The sequence below is a fragment of the Trichosurus vulpecula genome, chromosome 1 (assembly GCF_011100635.1).
Source record: "Trichosurus vulpecula isolate mTriVul1 chromosome 1, mTriVul1.pri, whole genome shotgun sequence".
Classification (NCBI taxonomy): Eukaryota; Metazoa; Chordata; class Mammalia; order Diprotodontia; family Phalangeridae; genus Trichosurus; species Trichosurus vulpecula.
In genome coordinates, this window is record NC_050573.1 from 495,465,221 (window position 1) to 495,482,272 (window position 17,052).

Here is a 17,052-nt window from a genome sequence, read left to right on the forward strand (position 1 = left end):
GAATGCTATTGTGCCATATGGGAAACTGAGCAAGATGCTTTCAGAAAAATCTGGAAAGACTTAACAAGAACTCATGCAAAGTGAAGTGAGCAGAACCAGGAGACTATAGTACACAGTAATAGAAACATTGTATAATGATCAACTGTGAATGATTTAGCTCTTCTCAGCGGTACAATGATCTAAGACAATTCTGAAGGACTCATGATGAAAAATGCTACCTCCAGAGAAAGAACTGATAGAGTCTGAATGTAGATCAAAATATACTATTTTTCCTTTCTTTATTTTTCTTGTTTTTTGTTTTATTTTTTTGGTCTGTGTTTTCTTTCACAACATGACTAATATGGAAATGTTTTGCATGATTGCATATGTATAACCTATGTCAAATTGCTTACCTTCTCAAGGACGGAGGAAAGGTGAGAGTGAGGGAGGGAATTTGGGACTCAAAATTTCAAAAAATGAATGTTAAAAAATTTTACGTGTAATTGGAAAAAAATTTTAAATCTTCCTAATTGGTTAACAATGCATTTTTTTTAAAAAAAAAAGAAACAGAAGTGAGGATTAAATGAAAGAACACAAAGGGATCATCAAGGGCCAAAATATACCTAAAGAGCTAAAATTTAAGAGACACGTCTTAAACTTTCCCTATTGTTTGTGACAGAGGAAAGTTGCATTAATAGGGATTGCAGTGGAAAATGAAGAGAAGAACTGGAGATAATCCCCAACTTAGCCTATAGGTGACCAGAGAAAGGATAGTAATTTCTTTGTTGTCATTTGTCCTAAAATTAAAAAAAAATAATAACTGGACTAAATCTGTAATGTGGTCATCATAAAACATGCATCTTTTTAAGAGTAGAGCTTAAAAATATTTTTATTGATTGTTGAATATTTACTGATTTCAAGAAAGCATTTGACTTGCAAACCTCATGGGGAAGACTGTGTTCAAGAAAGAAAAATGTTAGTTCAGGGGAGTTATTGGTCATAAGCCTCAGGGAGTCAGGACCAAGCTGACTAAGGTATCAGGTGGCCATAAGAAATGAAGTTTCCGCCTGAAACTGAAGGATGGATCCAGGCCAGCTAGGAAGGACTGAGTAATCTAAGGATTGGGCCCAAAGATTCGAGCTGACCAAACTGGGAAAAGAGCCTAGAGCAATAATCTGGTTAATGAGTGAACTATGTCTGGTTAGTTTTATATAACAAGACTATTCCTATAATTTACCTGTGTCTAGCTTATCCCCCAAGATTTGCTCATGCTGTAGAAAAATTGGTTTCCACTTTATCTAGCTGCCTGAGCATGTTTTGTGTAGCCAAAACTCTAAAGTTAAAGAATATAGCAGAAGTTAAAGAAAGGGGAAGAGCTGAATTCATAAAAGCACTAGGGCTTCTGGGGGAGAAATCTCTCTTCCCTTGGGAGGTAGTGGCAGAAAGAATCCATGTTAGAGACTTTCCATGGGGCCACTTCATCATATCTTTCCTGGAAAGGACAAAGAGAAGATATTGATCTCATTTTCCATGTGAGAGTAGGAAAATGAAGAATGGAGGAAGAATGACCAATAATGTTGCTAACAAACCCAATGGCCTTTTCTCAGTTCTTATCCTTCTCTATATATCTGTGTGATGAAGGACACCACTGAGCACCTCATTCTTCCTGAAATTCTGTTCTCCCGTAGCGTCAATGAATTATATTCATCTGGTTGTTCCCCTTCTCCTTTGATTGTTCTGTTTCCTTCATTGGTTCTTCTTCCTTCTCTCTTTTAATTATGGCTGTTCCTTAAGCCACTGCCTTTAGATATCTATTCTTAAATATTCTTGAGGCTTCACCCCACTGAGTTGATAATGGTCATTTAAAATCTACACTCCTAGACCTGAACTTTTAACTGAATTATAGTTGCACACTTCCAAATAAAATAATATATTTATAGCCCAGGAACTTGAAGGTTATCTAGCTCAACTACCTCATTTTATAGATATGGAAACTGAGGTCCAAAGTGGGATTATTACAATGCTTTCATTTTACATATGAGGAAACTGAGAACGAGAGAGAAGTAACTTGCATGATGTCGTACAGATGGTAGAATTTGAATCTTGTTCCTCTGACTCTAAGTCCATTGATCTTTCTACTCTACTGTTCTGCATCATTCACTCATGCTTAGGCCAGGTAGGGCAGCTAAGTGGCGCAGTAGATAGAGTGCCAGGCCTGCAGTCAGAAAGACTTATCTTCTTGAGTTCAAATCTGGACTCAGGCACTTACTAGCTTTGAGACCCTGGGCAAGCCACTTAACCTTGTTTGCCTCAGTTTCCTCATCTGTAAAATGAGCTGGAGAAGGACATGGTAAACCAGTCTAGTATCTTTGCCAAGAAAACCCAAATGGGGTCACAAAGAGTCAGACACAACTGAAAAACAACCAAATAGCAACAAGCCTTCTCTAATTTTGCTTCACATTCAAAATATACAAAGCTAAATTTACTGCTTTTGCTTGGCCCCAGATGGCAAAGCTAGGACAAAAAGACTTAAACTATGGAGAGGAGGATTTGGACTCGACATAAAGAAAAACTTCCTAAAAAGCAGAGATGTTCAAAGGTAAGGCCTGCCCAGGGTCTTTTGAGTGGGGGATGCATAACCACTTGTGGGAGATGTGATGTTGTAGGGGGATTCCTGCTCCCATAGGGATAAATGACCTCCGAGGTGCCTTGTGACCCTAGGATTCTATGACTTCATCATCTTCTTCCACAAACTGTCTTCCTTTCTGGATACAAAAGTGAGCGTAAAATCTGTAGACTTTGGCTAGTGTATCTAAATTGAATAAGGTAGGGATACAGCTAGAAGAAAATAATCTTACTCCCTGGGTGTATCTTTGCCTTTGGCTTTTTTCGACCTACTTATTATCTACATAGAGGAAGAGAAGTTTAGAAATAGAAAACTATAGAACTCCAAATCCTAGAGATGTTTTGTAGTTATTAGGCAAAACAATTTTACATGGATTATGGCTCTGGCCCGTACTCCTGGAGTCAGGAAGCACTGAGTTCATATCTGGCCTCAGACACTACTTTGCCTTCTGTCAAAAACTTTGTGAGCCTCGGTCTCCTCCACTATAAAATGGGGACAAATAGTAGCTCCTCCCTCCCAAGGTTGCTGTGAGGATCGAGTGAGATAATGTTTATGAAACACAGCACAATGTTTGACGTGTGGTAGGTGCTTAATAAATGCTTGTCCACTTCCTTCCTTAACGGTCTAGCCTTCACTGACTAAATTCAAGAGATGTGTGGGACGCTCACTATGAACTAGAGTAGATGTGGACCCCAAGACAAACATTCAGGAAGTTAAATGAGAAGACTTTTCTCTGTCTCCAAAGGCAAGGGACTTCCTTCTAGCTAAGATGCACAAAAGGAATGAACAGGTAATCCTCTATGGAAAAAGCAGGGTGGGCTATAGGTTAGGTATTATTATTGGTTCTTCTCCTACCTGTCTGACCACACTTCTCAGTCTCCTTTGATAAATTATCATTCATATTACACCACCTAACTGTGGGTATACCCCAGGATTGCTTCCTAGACCCTCTTCTCACTCTATACTTTTTCTCTTCATGACCTCATCAGTTGCCAGGGGTTTGTCACCTCAATGTTGATAACTCCTAAATCTATATATCAAGCTCTATTCTTTCACCTGAACTCTGGTATATTTATCAACAATTACTTATTGGATGTTTCATAATATATTGGAGACATCTCAAACTCAACATGCCTTAAACAAAACACATTATCTTTCCTTCAAACCTACCCCTTCCAAATATCCCCGTATTTGTTTAGCGGATCATCATCTTTCCATTCAAACATTTGTAACCTTGTAGTCAACTTTAACTTCTCACTTCCATTCAACTCACAAATCCAGTCAGTCAGTTGCCAAATCTTGCTGTTTCTCCCTTACCAACATATCTAGCGCCTGTCACTTTCTCTCCAAATATATACCCACCACTTTAGTCTAGGTCCTATCCTGGGACATGCTGCTAAATGTCTAACAACTAGCTCTCCACAGGAAAAAAAAGAAAACAAAACAATTTTTCATTGTTTTCTGAAGTCTAACAGCACTTCTTAAATTGTGGCTGGTGACCTCACATGGGGACACAAAAAGTTTGGCAATGGTAAAAGGTTTCCAAACACTCAAGGACCAAAAATTAATTAAAAATCAAGTGGGTAATGAATTCAAGGTGTTTCTGGCAGGACTTGCCTGTGTTGTATCACACAACTTCACTGCAGACTTGTTTTTGAAAATAAAGCATGGGCACTTTGTACTGTGCATACCCTCAGGCCACGCAATGCCAATGAACAAACCCTAAATGTGTGCTGTCAAAACAGAAAAAGTGTTGAGAGAAGAAAAAGTTTAAGAAGCCCTGGAACTCTAGACAATAAACAATAAATTTAAATGCTAAATCAATTCTTGATTTGTAGCATTTACCTTTCCAGCCCTATTATACATTACTCTCTTTCATACAGACTATGGTCTGTCTAAAATGGCCTCCTGTTTCTCATGTTCTCATGCTCCATTTTCATGCCTTTGCATTGAGCGTCTGTATTCCTGGAATGCACTTCCTCCTTACCCTTGTCTCATACAATCTGGAGTTTCCTTAAGCTTGTGTACCAGTTTCTACATGATGCTTTTTTCTGATCCCCTTAGCTACTAGTGCCACCCACATTACATTGTATATGTTTTATACAAAACTGCCACCAACTGCTGTGGCGCCAAATGGCTGGAGATGGCCCAATGCTGCAGAGAGTGAAAAGAAAACGCAGGCCAGGAGGAAGAGTAAAGAACAGCTCCTTGTATAAAACTGAGGGACAGGGCTTATATACTTCTTTAGGCAAGCAGAATCAACAAATCCACATGCAAAGCATTTGTTATATAGCATGACTTCCTCATGCTTACTTCCCCTTTGCATGACTTCCTCCTGCTTTTGTTCCCCTTTTGCTGTAAACACTATTGTGTTAATAGCCTACAGGTGGTATTTAGCACATGTGTGCTGTGGGGGTTTTGGAGAGAGCACGTGTATACCGAGGAGGCTTAGAGAGGCCTCATCCTAAACAGCACATGTATGCTGGGGGGGGCGGGGCGCACAGGGTATGGAGAGCCCACATGCTGAGCTATCAGCCCAAGGGCAAGAACAGGCCCCAGGGAAAACCTGGCCTGGATCTATATCCCAGAATGGACTTTCTCAGAGCTGCCCCTCTACACGTAACTACATATGTATGTCATCTAGCGTGACAGACTTTAAGTTCTTTGAGGGTAGGTATTATTTCCCTTTTGTCTTAGTATCCTCAGTGCAAATGACGGTGAACAGCACCTGACACATAGTAGGCACTTAGTAGGCTTTGCAAACATTTTTAAAGCATTACATAAGTGCTAGTTATTATTAGGAATAATTAATCATTGTTATTATGACTCCCGCAATATACATATCTAACATGGAATAATATAGCGACTATTAACATGGTCTTTGAGCAAGGATGACACCAAAAGCTTGAGACTTTCCATTGTTTTAGAAGAGAATCGTATCAGGTGCCTTTCACAGCTACGGCTAGGGGATGAATTCTCAAGCAAACAAGGGATAGAGGTAATTAAAAAAATAGATAATTTTTACATGAAATTAGAAAAGCATTTACATTGAAATAGTTAATATAAGTAAGATAAAAAGTGAAAAGAACTGAAACAGTTGACTTGTTAAAAAAAAGAGAAATCATATCAAAAATCTCTGAAACAGATTCGATTCTAACATGTATAGACAACCAAAAAAATAAATCAGACCAAAGCTCCTTTCCATATATATGTACATATACTATATTTATATCTATATTTCATTAAAGAATATAAACACTTTTCTCAAAGAATTGCAAACTATTAATAATCATAGAAAATTATGCCTCAAATGACTAATAATAAGAAAATTGCAAATAAAACAGCTCTGAGGTTTTACCTCTCACTGAGAAAATTGGCAAAAATGACAAAAACTGGGAATAGTTGGAGGAGTTGTGGGAAGATGGGCAGGCTAATGTACTGTTGGATGAGTGTTGAATTGGTTCAACATTCTGAAAAGCAATTTGGAATGATGGTAAAAAATTGACTAAAGTGACCATACACTTTGATCCAGAGATTCCACTGGGTCATAGAGCCCAAGGAGGAAAAGGACAAAAAGAAGTACCTATGTGCACCCAAATATTTATTTCAGCCCTGTTTGTAGAAGCAAAGAATTGGGAAAAAAGTCGATGTCTATTGACTGAATTAACCACATTGTGGGATGAGTGTAATGGAATATTATCATGGCGTAAGAATGATGAATGTGAATATGGAGAAGCATGGCAAACATAAACTCATATAAAGTAAGAGAAAAACAACAGGAAAACAATATGACTACAACAATGTAAATGAAGATAACAAGAAAAGAAATGAAACAATGCTGTTAAAGTAAAATGACCAAGTTTAGCCCCAAAGAAGAGATATGAGAAGGCAGTACCCCCCCCACCTTTTTGGAGTCAAGGACTATGGGTTTGGTAAACTACCCATAATACCAGACATATTCAATATGTTGATGAGTTGTACTGGACTGTTTTCTTCCTCTTTTAAAACTTTTGTTATAAGAGATTGTTCTATCAGAGGGGAAAGAAAGGAAGGGTTATTGGGTAATAAAGGTGATGAAAAAACAAGGTATCAATGAAAGTATACTTTTTAAAATCCACTATGTGGATATTTTCTACTTTTTGTTTTTAATATCTTTAAGTAGTAGCATTTTCCCTTAAAGTCTCATCCTTAAATTCCCTCAAGATGCTCTTATTTAGTTGGGTCTTTCATTTTAATGGGTTTCTTTTAATGGGTTTTACTCTTCAATGCATCTCTTTGTTATAAAGAATTCCTGTTTGTTCATCCTCTCCCACCATCTTTCTCCATAAGATTGTATAAATGAGTTTATATTAGAAGCCAGTATTGCCTTTGGCTGCCATATATCACAGCTCAGCAAGTAAATAAAATGATTGTTGACTGCAGCACTTTTGACTTCATTTTGGTCCTCTCATGGCAGTTGATTTACATTGGTCAAACTTCTTTATTAAATTACTGTCATTGGTGTTGATGTCCACTTTTCTATCTATAAGCCATTTTAGCATCGATAATTAGGTTAAAATTAGGTTGGGTTGTAGTTATTTTACTTTTATGTCATATATTTTTCTCACTGTTATTCCTTCTGACTTTGCTTTAATTTTCACATTTGCTTTAATTACTCAGTGTTTTGGCAATATACAGAAAGCTGATTCAGAAATGACTCCCACATCAGTTATGCATCATTTCCTTCCTGTTAAAATATAACCAATTTCATTTTTATGTTGTTTTTTGGTGCTTGGCATTTCTAGAACCTTCTGGTTCTTTTTTTAAAAGAAACTTTTCAGGATACATAGGTATGCCGTTTCTGTGTAATCTACTAATCTTTGCCTTCTCTCATTCTTTTTTTTTTCTTTTTCTTTTTTAAATTTCTTTTTTTATTTTTAGTTTACAACGCTCAGTTCTACTTTCTTTAATTCTTTACTCCTGAATCCTATTTTTGAATATAGTTTTCACCATCCTAATCTATTCCTATCATTTTATGGAAGTCACCAAAAATATCTTGATTTAATTTGTAATATTTTTTTTGAGTTCTTGGTAGAATTTCTCTGCCTCTTCAGTCTCTGCAACAGATGTTGGAGTGCTGACTGGAATTATTTTCATGGTGGTCTTTCTGCAAATACTTTTCACAAGATGACTAAATATCCCATGAAATGATGTTTCTTGTTGGCTTTGGATGTATGATAAAGCTAACTGCACAAATGCTTTTATATGGTTCTCTAAAGAGAAACAGTGATTTATCCTTCACTTAGCTTCCTGTCTCTTTCATACTTTGGGTTTGCTTTATGTTGAATGGTGAAAATGGCAGGCTTGACAGGATTCAGTTCCTTCAGTTCATTCATTGGTCGAAGGGCAACAATCTCACATTTATATTTAACTTTAAAGAAGTTAAAGTTTATAGTTTAAAAACTCTGTAATTCTTTGTACCCTCTACACCTTTTTCTACCACTTTTGCCACCATTGGTTTACAAGTGGGAGGGACCACATGAGACTGAGCGCCATTTTGAATTTCTTCGTTTCATTGGTTGACATGACCCAATTGTGCACCAAGTGGCCAGTATGCTGGTGATGGGACTGTTGTTAACTTTACTAGTTGTTGTTCGGTTATTTTCACTCACATCCTACGCTGCATGACCCCATTTGGGTTTTCTTGGCAAAGATAATGGAATGATTTGCCACTTTCTTCTCTAGCTCATCTGTTTTATAGATGAGGAAACTGAGGTTAATTGACTTGCCCAGGTTCATATAGGTAGTAAGTGTTCCCTCACTTCTTCAGATGGGGAACATGAGCACTATAACAGAAAAAAAGAACCACAACCCTGACTCCAACACACATACTAACAGTGTATTGTTGTTGTTCAGTTGAGTCTGACTCTTCTTCACCCCATAGGGGATTTTCTTGGCAGGAATACTGGAGCTATTTGCCATTTCCTTCTCCAATAGATTAAGGCAAATAGAGGTTAAGTGACTTGCCCAGAGTTGCACAGCTAGTAAGTGTTTGAGGCTGGATTTGAACTTAGGTCTTCCTGACTCCTGGTCCAGTGCTGTATCCATTGAACCTCCCAGTTGCCTCTATTAATAGTGGGAATGTGAACAAATCACTTTTTCCCACAGAGCCTCTGTTTCTCCTTCTGTTAAAAAAGGGGGGAGGGGCTGGAGGATAATAATGTGTACTAAATATTTCACAGAGTTGCTGAAAAGAAAGTCTTTTGAAAATTTCAGAGTGCTATACAAATATGAGCTGTTATTTATGAGACACTGATATCAAGGGGAATATAGATCCCCCTTTCTGGAATGTACTACTAATTCCTTGCTATAAAGGGACTATAGAATTTGATGAATTAATATGTTAGGAGGCAGATGAAGGCCAGTAGACTTGGAGTCAGGAAGACCTGAGTTTGAATTCTGTCTCAGACACTTAGCCGTGTGACCCTAAGCAAGACACTTAGCCTCTCTCTCCCTTATCTTCCTCACTTATAAAATAGGGATGATAATAGCATTGTGTCACTGAGCTGCCCATGTGATGGAGAAGGGGACTTTAAATTAAAACCAATGCTCCTTATCAGCCTTGAAATCCTTGTGCTCTGAGGGGCTACAACCAGATTGCTGCTAGTTCATTGGAGGTCAGATAAGAAAGCATAGGTGACTAAAGCTGTTTTCTAATACTGGTTTTCAAGCTATTTTAGCCCAGCTGATGAAAATCAATGAGACTACTTCATGTGATTTATTATTTGTACTAATCGGGACCTCAATGTATATGAGAAAGCATGTTTCAGGAAAAAGGAATGAGAGATTCTAAAGGCCCGTATATTACAAAGAAGCTCGTGTCTCTTCATCATGCATATTTTCTTCAAGAAAAGAGCTGATCGCTGCTGCACATAGTGAACAGCAAATAACATCATGAAAATGGAATTGATTATATTTGTCAAACAGGAGAAAAGCCTCGTTGTTGATCTGAAACTTATTCCTGAATAAATTTTCTGTGTATACTCAGAATATTGACTTATCAGAGCAAAAATTAGAATCGGTAAAAAGTTAGAAGGAAAAATAATAATGAGCAAAAATATGGCACAAAATTGAAATGACTCAATTCTGAACAATGTAAGTAATCGATAATGAAAAATGGGCAATTGATAATGAAAAATGGCATGGAATTGATCATGTATTCTCACAAGATTTGACAGTGGAATGAACCTCTAGCAGGCCCTGTGATACACTGTCAAATTTCTGAAGACTGGCAGCTAGGTAGCACGGTGGATAGAATGTTGGACCTAGAATGAGGGAGACTCATCTTCCTGAGTTCAAATCTTACCTCAGACACTTACTAGCTGCGTGACCCTTAACCTCTATTTGCCTTAATCCCCTGGAAAAGGAAATGACCAACCCATCCAGTATTTCTGCCAAGAAAACCTGCTACGGGGTGAAGAAGAGTCAGATACAACCAAACAACAGCCACCCCCTATTGGTATCAGTGTTGGGGCCAGGATGGTAGTTCTTTTTTTCCATTAGAATGCTCATGGTCCCTGTCTGAAGAAACAAAGCAGTCCTAATGATGACAACCTCATAATGATGGACAGCTTTTTCTGGGATTCCGCAGTGACAGTCAGTCATCCATATTGGTTCTAACTTGTATTTTGACATGACAGGAGTGCTCCTCTTTTCCTGGTGGCTGGAGGCAGCACCCAGAGCAATGACGTCTAATGGAAGTGCTTAAGACTTCTGGTTGCATTGGGGGCAGGGGGAGTAAACTCCTAAGAGTTCTGAATAAACAGATGCCATTTAAAAGCAGCTGTTTGTATGTGCAGTCTTACCGAGCATATTCTGTTTTACTTACCCTCCCCAGGAAATTTCCGGACTTAGTGGGGGCTCTGCCTCTTCTCTAAGCAGTCTCCCTGCTCCTCCTCCCCACCCCCAACTCTTCCTTTTCTCCATCTCCTTCAAACAGAGCCCTACTCCTCTGCCCTGCAGAGAGCAAACTAGAGCAATGCTTAAGCTCTGGGGTCCAGAACTGAACTCCATATTTCAGATTTGGTTGGAAGACAGTGGAATAGAATAGGGCTCTTAATCAACTAGTAATCAATACATATTTATATTTATCTGGCTTACTATATGCCAGACACAGTGCTAAAAAACCCAGGCATAAAAGGCTTACATGTTTTTAGCAGGTGTCTTCTGACTTAGCTTTACAAATGGAAAGTTAGTTTGGATACAGCCAAGGAGAGTCATCTGTAAGGGCAACATAAATGGTGGGTCAGTTTTTTAGGCCAAGGCAAGGCCTAGAGACTAAATGCTGGTCATGGATTGCTAAATTGTGGCTATTTAAGAATGACAATCACATTCTTTACAAGTTTGTTGTATTTTCTCTTACATTTCTTAATCTTTATAAGCACATTTTGGGGGCAGCTAGATGGCACAGGGCATAGAGTGCTGGGCCTGGAATCAGGAAGACCTGACTTCAGATCTGGCCTCAGAAGACACTTATTAGTTGTGTGACCCTGGGCAAGTCGTTTAATTCTATTTATCCCAGTTTCTCATCTGTAAAATGAGCTGGAGAATGAAATAGCAAAGCACTCCAGTATCTTTGCCAAGAAAATCCCAAATGGGGTCATGAAGAGTCAGACACCACCGAACCAACTGAAAAACAATGACAATAACTTTAGGGATGATCAAGGCCAGTGAGAATTCTTTAAAAACAAAGTAAAGGGTCGGATACACAGGGGTTAAGTCTTTTCTCTCAGGCTAGGCTAGCTCTATGTCACTTTCCCAAGGCTACTGCTCCTCTATACCCGGTTTACTTGGAAAAATACACAGGCACCCTACTGTTCTCTACCAACACTTTGCTCATCCATGCATGATGAGGAAGGAGAGATTTCCCCTGTCATGAGCATATGTGAGGATATCCTCCTGCCTTTGCTAGGAACTGATTCCAAGAGAGGGGCTGATTATTTGTACATGTCACTCAACACTCAAGATAAGGCATTGCACATAGAAAATGCTTAATAGATATTAAATGAATGAAGAGATTTCTGCTGTCTTCCTTCTTACCATCCTCACACAGAGAAAGGGTCAAAAGCCTATTCTTGACCTTTATAAAACAGTAGAACCCAGTGGAATATAAACTCTTTCAGGTCTGAGACTTTTATTTTTGTCTTTATGTCCCCTTCCCTAACACAGTGCCAGATATACAGTTGGTGCTTAATGCATATTTATGAAATTGAATTGAATTGAACAATAGTGCAATTAACAATCAAGAAATTGGATGTCTAGTCCTGACCCTGCTAGTTACCTATTATGTGACTTTAGGCAAGTCCGTCAATCTCCCTGTCCTCTAGTTTCCACTTCTACAGAACAGGACTCACAATAATACAATGTCTTATAATTAGCAAGCATTTAATATTTTTTATTAAATTAAAATAAATATAAAATGTGCTTATTATTGCTTTGGTGGAAATAATGATGATGATTGCATTTATACAATGCCTTTAGCTTCATAAAGCACTTTACAAATGTGATCACAACAACCCTGGGAGGTAGATGCGATTATCATCCCCATTTGTTATTGTTCAGTCATTTTCAGTTGTATCTGACTCTCTGTGACTCAATTTGGGGTTTTCTTGGCAAAGATACTGGAGTGGTTTGCCATTTCCTTCTCCAGCTCATTTTATAGATGAGGAGCTGAGGCAAACAGGGTTTAGTGACTTGCTCAGGGTCACACAGCTGGTAAGTGTCTAAGGCTGGATTTGTACTCTGGTCTTCCTGACTCCAGGTCTAGTACACTCTCCACTGTACCATCTCATTGACACCACTTGCCAAATGTAAAGAGAATTCTTTTATGTAGTTCCTTAGATCATAAAGCTGAAAGGAACCCTAGAGATCAACTAGTTTAAACGCTTCCCTTGTCAGGTTAAGAAACTGATTCTCAAAGAGGTGAAGTGATTTGTCCAAGGTCAAACATTATTTAGTGCCAGAACCAGGACTAGAACTCATGTCTCCTGACTCTGCCTTTGTTCATAGTTCTTTCCCTTAGAGCATGCCATTCCTTATGAGCCCATCACTTGTAATATTAATATGAATAAGAAGACAGTATCAATACATTTGTCTGGGGGAGTAAAAATCATCTTTTTATAGATCAATTCAACGAGCATATATCAGCACCTACTATGCGTAAGATATCATTCTAGATGCTGGTTATACAAATACAACAAAGAAAAAAGGATGCCTGGTTCCCAAAAGCTTATATTTTACTGTGAGGGAGATAATATATAAATACATGCATAAGTGCAAACGATTTGAGGAAGGATAGAATATTAACAGCTAGGAGGACAGATTAAGCTTTGAAGGAAGCTAAGGATTCTAAGAGTGAGAAAAGAATGTATGAGAGAAAGGGGTGAATTCCTGGCATCAGGAACAACTTACTCAAAGGCATGGAGAGAGGAAGAGAAGTAAATAAGTATCTTTATCACCTACTATGCACCAAGCAAGGTAGGTACTATTATTATCACCATCTTACAGTTGACAAAACTGGGACAAAAAGAGACTAAGTGACATGCCCAGTGCCACACAACTAATAACCATCAGAGTCTGGATTTGAACCCAGGCTTCCTGACTCCAAGACAAGCACCCTATCCGTTGAGCAACCAGTTGCCTTTTGCATATAGGAAGTGGAATGCCATATAGAGGGAGCAAGAAGCAGACCAGCTTAGTTGGAACATAGATCACATGAAAGGGAGTAATTTGTACTGTCTTAGAAGGTTGGCTGGAGCCATATTGTGAGGGGCTTTAAATGCCAGAAGAGTTAATTTTTTATCTTAGAAATAAGAGGGAATCTTTGAAGCATTTTGAGTAAAGGAATGACATGGTCAGATCTGTGCTGCAGGAAAATCTTTAGGGAGAACTTTAGCAGCTGTGTGAAGGATGGATTGAAGAATAGAAAAGCTTGAGACAGGGAGATCCGTGTTGTTGTTGTGTTTGTCCTTCGTTCTTGAAGAGGATCATGGCATCAGGGAATTGATGGCATGACTTGCAGTGAGGGAAGGTTGTGCAAGGTCACCACCCTTACTTTCTCCTCCAGAGCCGTCTGGGTCCAATGACAGGAAGATCAATTAAAATAGCAAGGAACAGATGTAAAATACGTTGTAGGGGTAGAATTGGCGATAGTGGGCAGCTGATTGTATATGGATTGTTGTTGTTTTCTTGTTTGCCCTTTGTTCTCAAGAGGACCAATGACATCGGCGGGGGTGGGGGGGTGATGTCTTGACTGGCAAGTGAATTGGATTTAAGAGAGGCAGGGCTGTGCAAAGTCATCAGCCTCACTCTCTTCTTCAGAGTCATTGGAGTCCAGTGGCAGAATAAGTTTAATATGGACAGGAAGAAAGACAGAAGATTAGAGAATGAGTCCAAGATTACAGACGTGAATGACTTGAAAGAATGATGCTATACAAGCTCTTTTTGTCATGGCTAAGAACTGGAAATTGAGCAGATGCCCATCAATTGGAGAATAGCTAAACGAGTTGTGGTATATGAATGTAATAGAATACTATCGTGCTATTAGAAATGACAAGCAGGAGGATTTCAGAAAAACCTGGAAAGACTTCTATGAACTGATGCTGAGTGAAATGAGCAGAACTAGGAGAATATTGTATATAGTAACAGAAACATTATTCAATGATCAACTTTGGTAGACTTAGCTCTTCTCAGTCATGCGATGATCTAAGATAATTCCAAAAGACTCATGATGGAAAATGCTATCCACATCCAGAGAAAGAACTATGGAGTCTGAATGCAGATTGAAGCATACCATTTTTTTTCTTTTGTCTTTTCTTTCTCATGGTTTTCCCCTTTTGTTCTGATTCTTCTTTCACAACATGACTAATGTGGAAATATGTTTAATATGATTGTACATGTATAGACTATATTAAATTGCTTGTCATCTTGGGTGGAGGAAGGAGTGGAAAAATTTGGAACTCAAAATCTTTTAAAAGTGAAAGTTGAAAACTATCTTGACATGTAATTGGAAAAAATAAAATACTGTTAAGTTGCAGGGAGTGGGGAGAGAAATGACAAGCAGGATGATTTCAGAAAAAACCTGACAAGACTTAAATGAGCATAGTGAAGTGAGTAGCACCAAGGGAATGTTGCACACAGTAACAAGAATATTGCATGATGATTAACTATGAATGACTTAGCTATTCTCAGCAATACAATGATCCAAGACAATCCCAAAGAACTCATGATGAAGTATGCTATCCTCCTCCAGAGAAAGAACTGATACTGTCTGAATACAGACTAAAGCATGCTTTCTTTTTCTTTCTTTCTTTCTTCCTTCTCTTCCTTCCTGTCTTCTCATACAAAATGACTAACATGGAAATATTTTACATGATTGCACATATATCAACTATATTGGATTACTTACCATTTTAGGGAGGGGGAAGGGGAGTGAGGGAGGGAATGAGTAATAGAATTTGGAACTCAGAACTATAAAAACATTAAAAAATATTTTAACATGTAATTGGGGGAGAATAAAATATTATAAAAATGATGTTATATTCAGCAGAAATAAGAAAGTTTGGGAGGAAGGGTACTTCTTGGGGGGAAGATGATGAGTTCTATTTTAGATATATTTAATTTCAGTGTCTGGCACATAGTAGGAGTTTAATCAATGTTTTTTTGAATTGAGTTGAATTGAATTGCTCTCACTCTTGAGTAACTTTCAGGAAATCTCAACAACATAAGTTAAACGTGTTTTATGTCTATGTAATCCCCCCAAAACAGGTAATGTGGTCCCTTCTAGAAAGAATAAAATAGGAATATCAAAGTACAATAGGAATATCAGATCTGGGACAATTGTTTATTTCCTTCATGCACCATAGAAAATATTTAAAAAACAAATGACCCAGAAGCACAAGTTGAAAAATATAGGAAAAACATAAAACAACAACCTATTACATTCATCATATTCTCCAAGGAAGTACAGCCCAAAGGTAAGATAGTGGAACAGATATTTAGGGTATTTTGCTTTAATTTTGGACTTACATTGTCTGAACAATGCACTTCTGGGTTTCTATTCAACCAGGGCACAGCTTTGACTTTTTCCCCTTGATTGCTGAATCCTTCTGATAATGGTGTTCTTCTCTGAGAAATAATTGTGGGAAATAACTTTGCTTGGACAGCCAGCACCCACTCAACTCTGTACTTCTCGAGGCAGTCACCAAGGTTGAAAATGTCTCAGGATTGCTGTTTACTAACCTATGCTTAGGGATGGAAACAGAAAAGAGAAGGCAACCATAGACTCAGGCTCACCAAGGCAAGGCATGTGTTTCTGCTGCTAAAGTTTATAATCTATCAAATGTTTAAAGAGAAATGAGCAATGAAAGCAGTTTACCAAATGACATTTTTTGAGTACAATGGTCCTAAAACCTAAACTAGAGAAAGATAAAGCTGAGAAAGAGAATTATAGACCAAAGCAACTAATGAATACTGATGTAAAAATGTATAAAATATTTCAGAAAACCATCTATAGGAACACATAGAAAAATTATTCATTATGTATGGATGGAGTAGTATATAGTAAGATGATCATGGAACCAGAAAGACCTGGGATCAAGTCCCACTTCTTACACATGGTTGCTGTGTAATCTGTGGCAAGTCACTTAACCTCTTGGTGCTCTAAGAAACTCTCAAAGACTATGACTTACAGAAAAGTTAATGATCTACATGGATAGAGAGAGTTTCTTTATGCAGGAGTTTTCTCTACCATTGAAATCATGGGCATAGTCCCTATTCCCTATGATTAAACTGAATATATACCAGAAATGGAAGGATGGTTGAACATTTGGAAAACAGGGGATATAATTAATCCCTTGAATTATTAACTCAGAATTTCTCTATTTAGTGAGTGTATACATATGTATATATATATTTTAACGTACACTACTTATTTTTTTCCAATAGTAATTTATTGCTGTTGAGTGATTTCAGTTGTGTCTGACTCTCTATGACCTCATTTGGGATTTTCTTGGAAAAGATACCAGAGTGGTTTGCTATTTCCTTCTCCAGCTCATTTTACAGATAAGGAAACTGAGACAAACAGGCTTAAGTGACTTGCTCAGGGTCATACAGCTAGCACCTAAGGCCAGTTTTGAACTCAGGTCCTCCTTATTTTAGGGAGAAGGTGACATAGGTGTAAGCCAGATATTCTGCTATGAGACAGGATGCTTCAATTAGTCTTTGGGCTGAGTAGAGCCCTGCACTCCCTGTGGTCTTATTGGACCACATAGGTAGGGAAGTGGAGAATTCCTTCAGCTTTTAGAGAATTTGGGATGTCCTCTCTTCTTTATTTCAGGTCCAGTACCCTTTCCACTGAACTATGTTTGGGGTCACTTATATCAAGGGTGGAGGGAGGGCAATACTGAGCA

General features: G+C 38.1%; 1 non-coding gene and 1 pseudogene across 1 annotated transcript; both read left to right on the top strand.

Moving 5' to 3' along the window:
* Positions 1-17,052, top strand: part of LOC118840533 — a 79,480-nt pseudogene that overhangs the window by 39,553 nt on the left and 22,875 nt on the right.
* Positions 5,423-5,530, top strand: LOC118835069. The gene has a single exon (XR_005009423.1). It is a non-coding gene; the product is annotated as a U6 spliceosomal RNA (small nuclear RNA).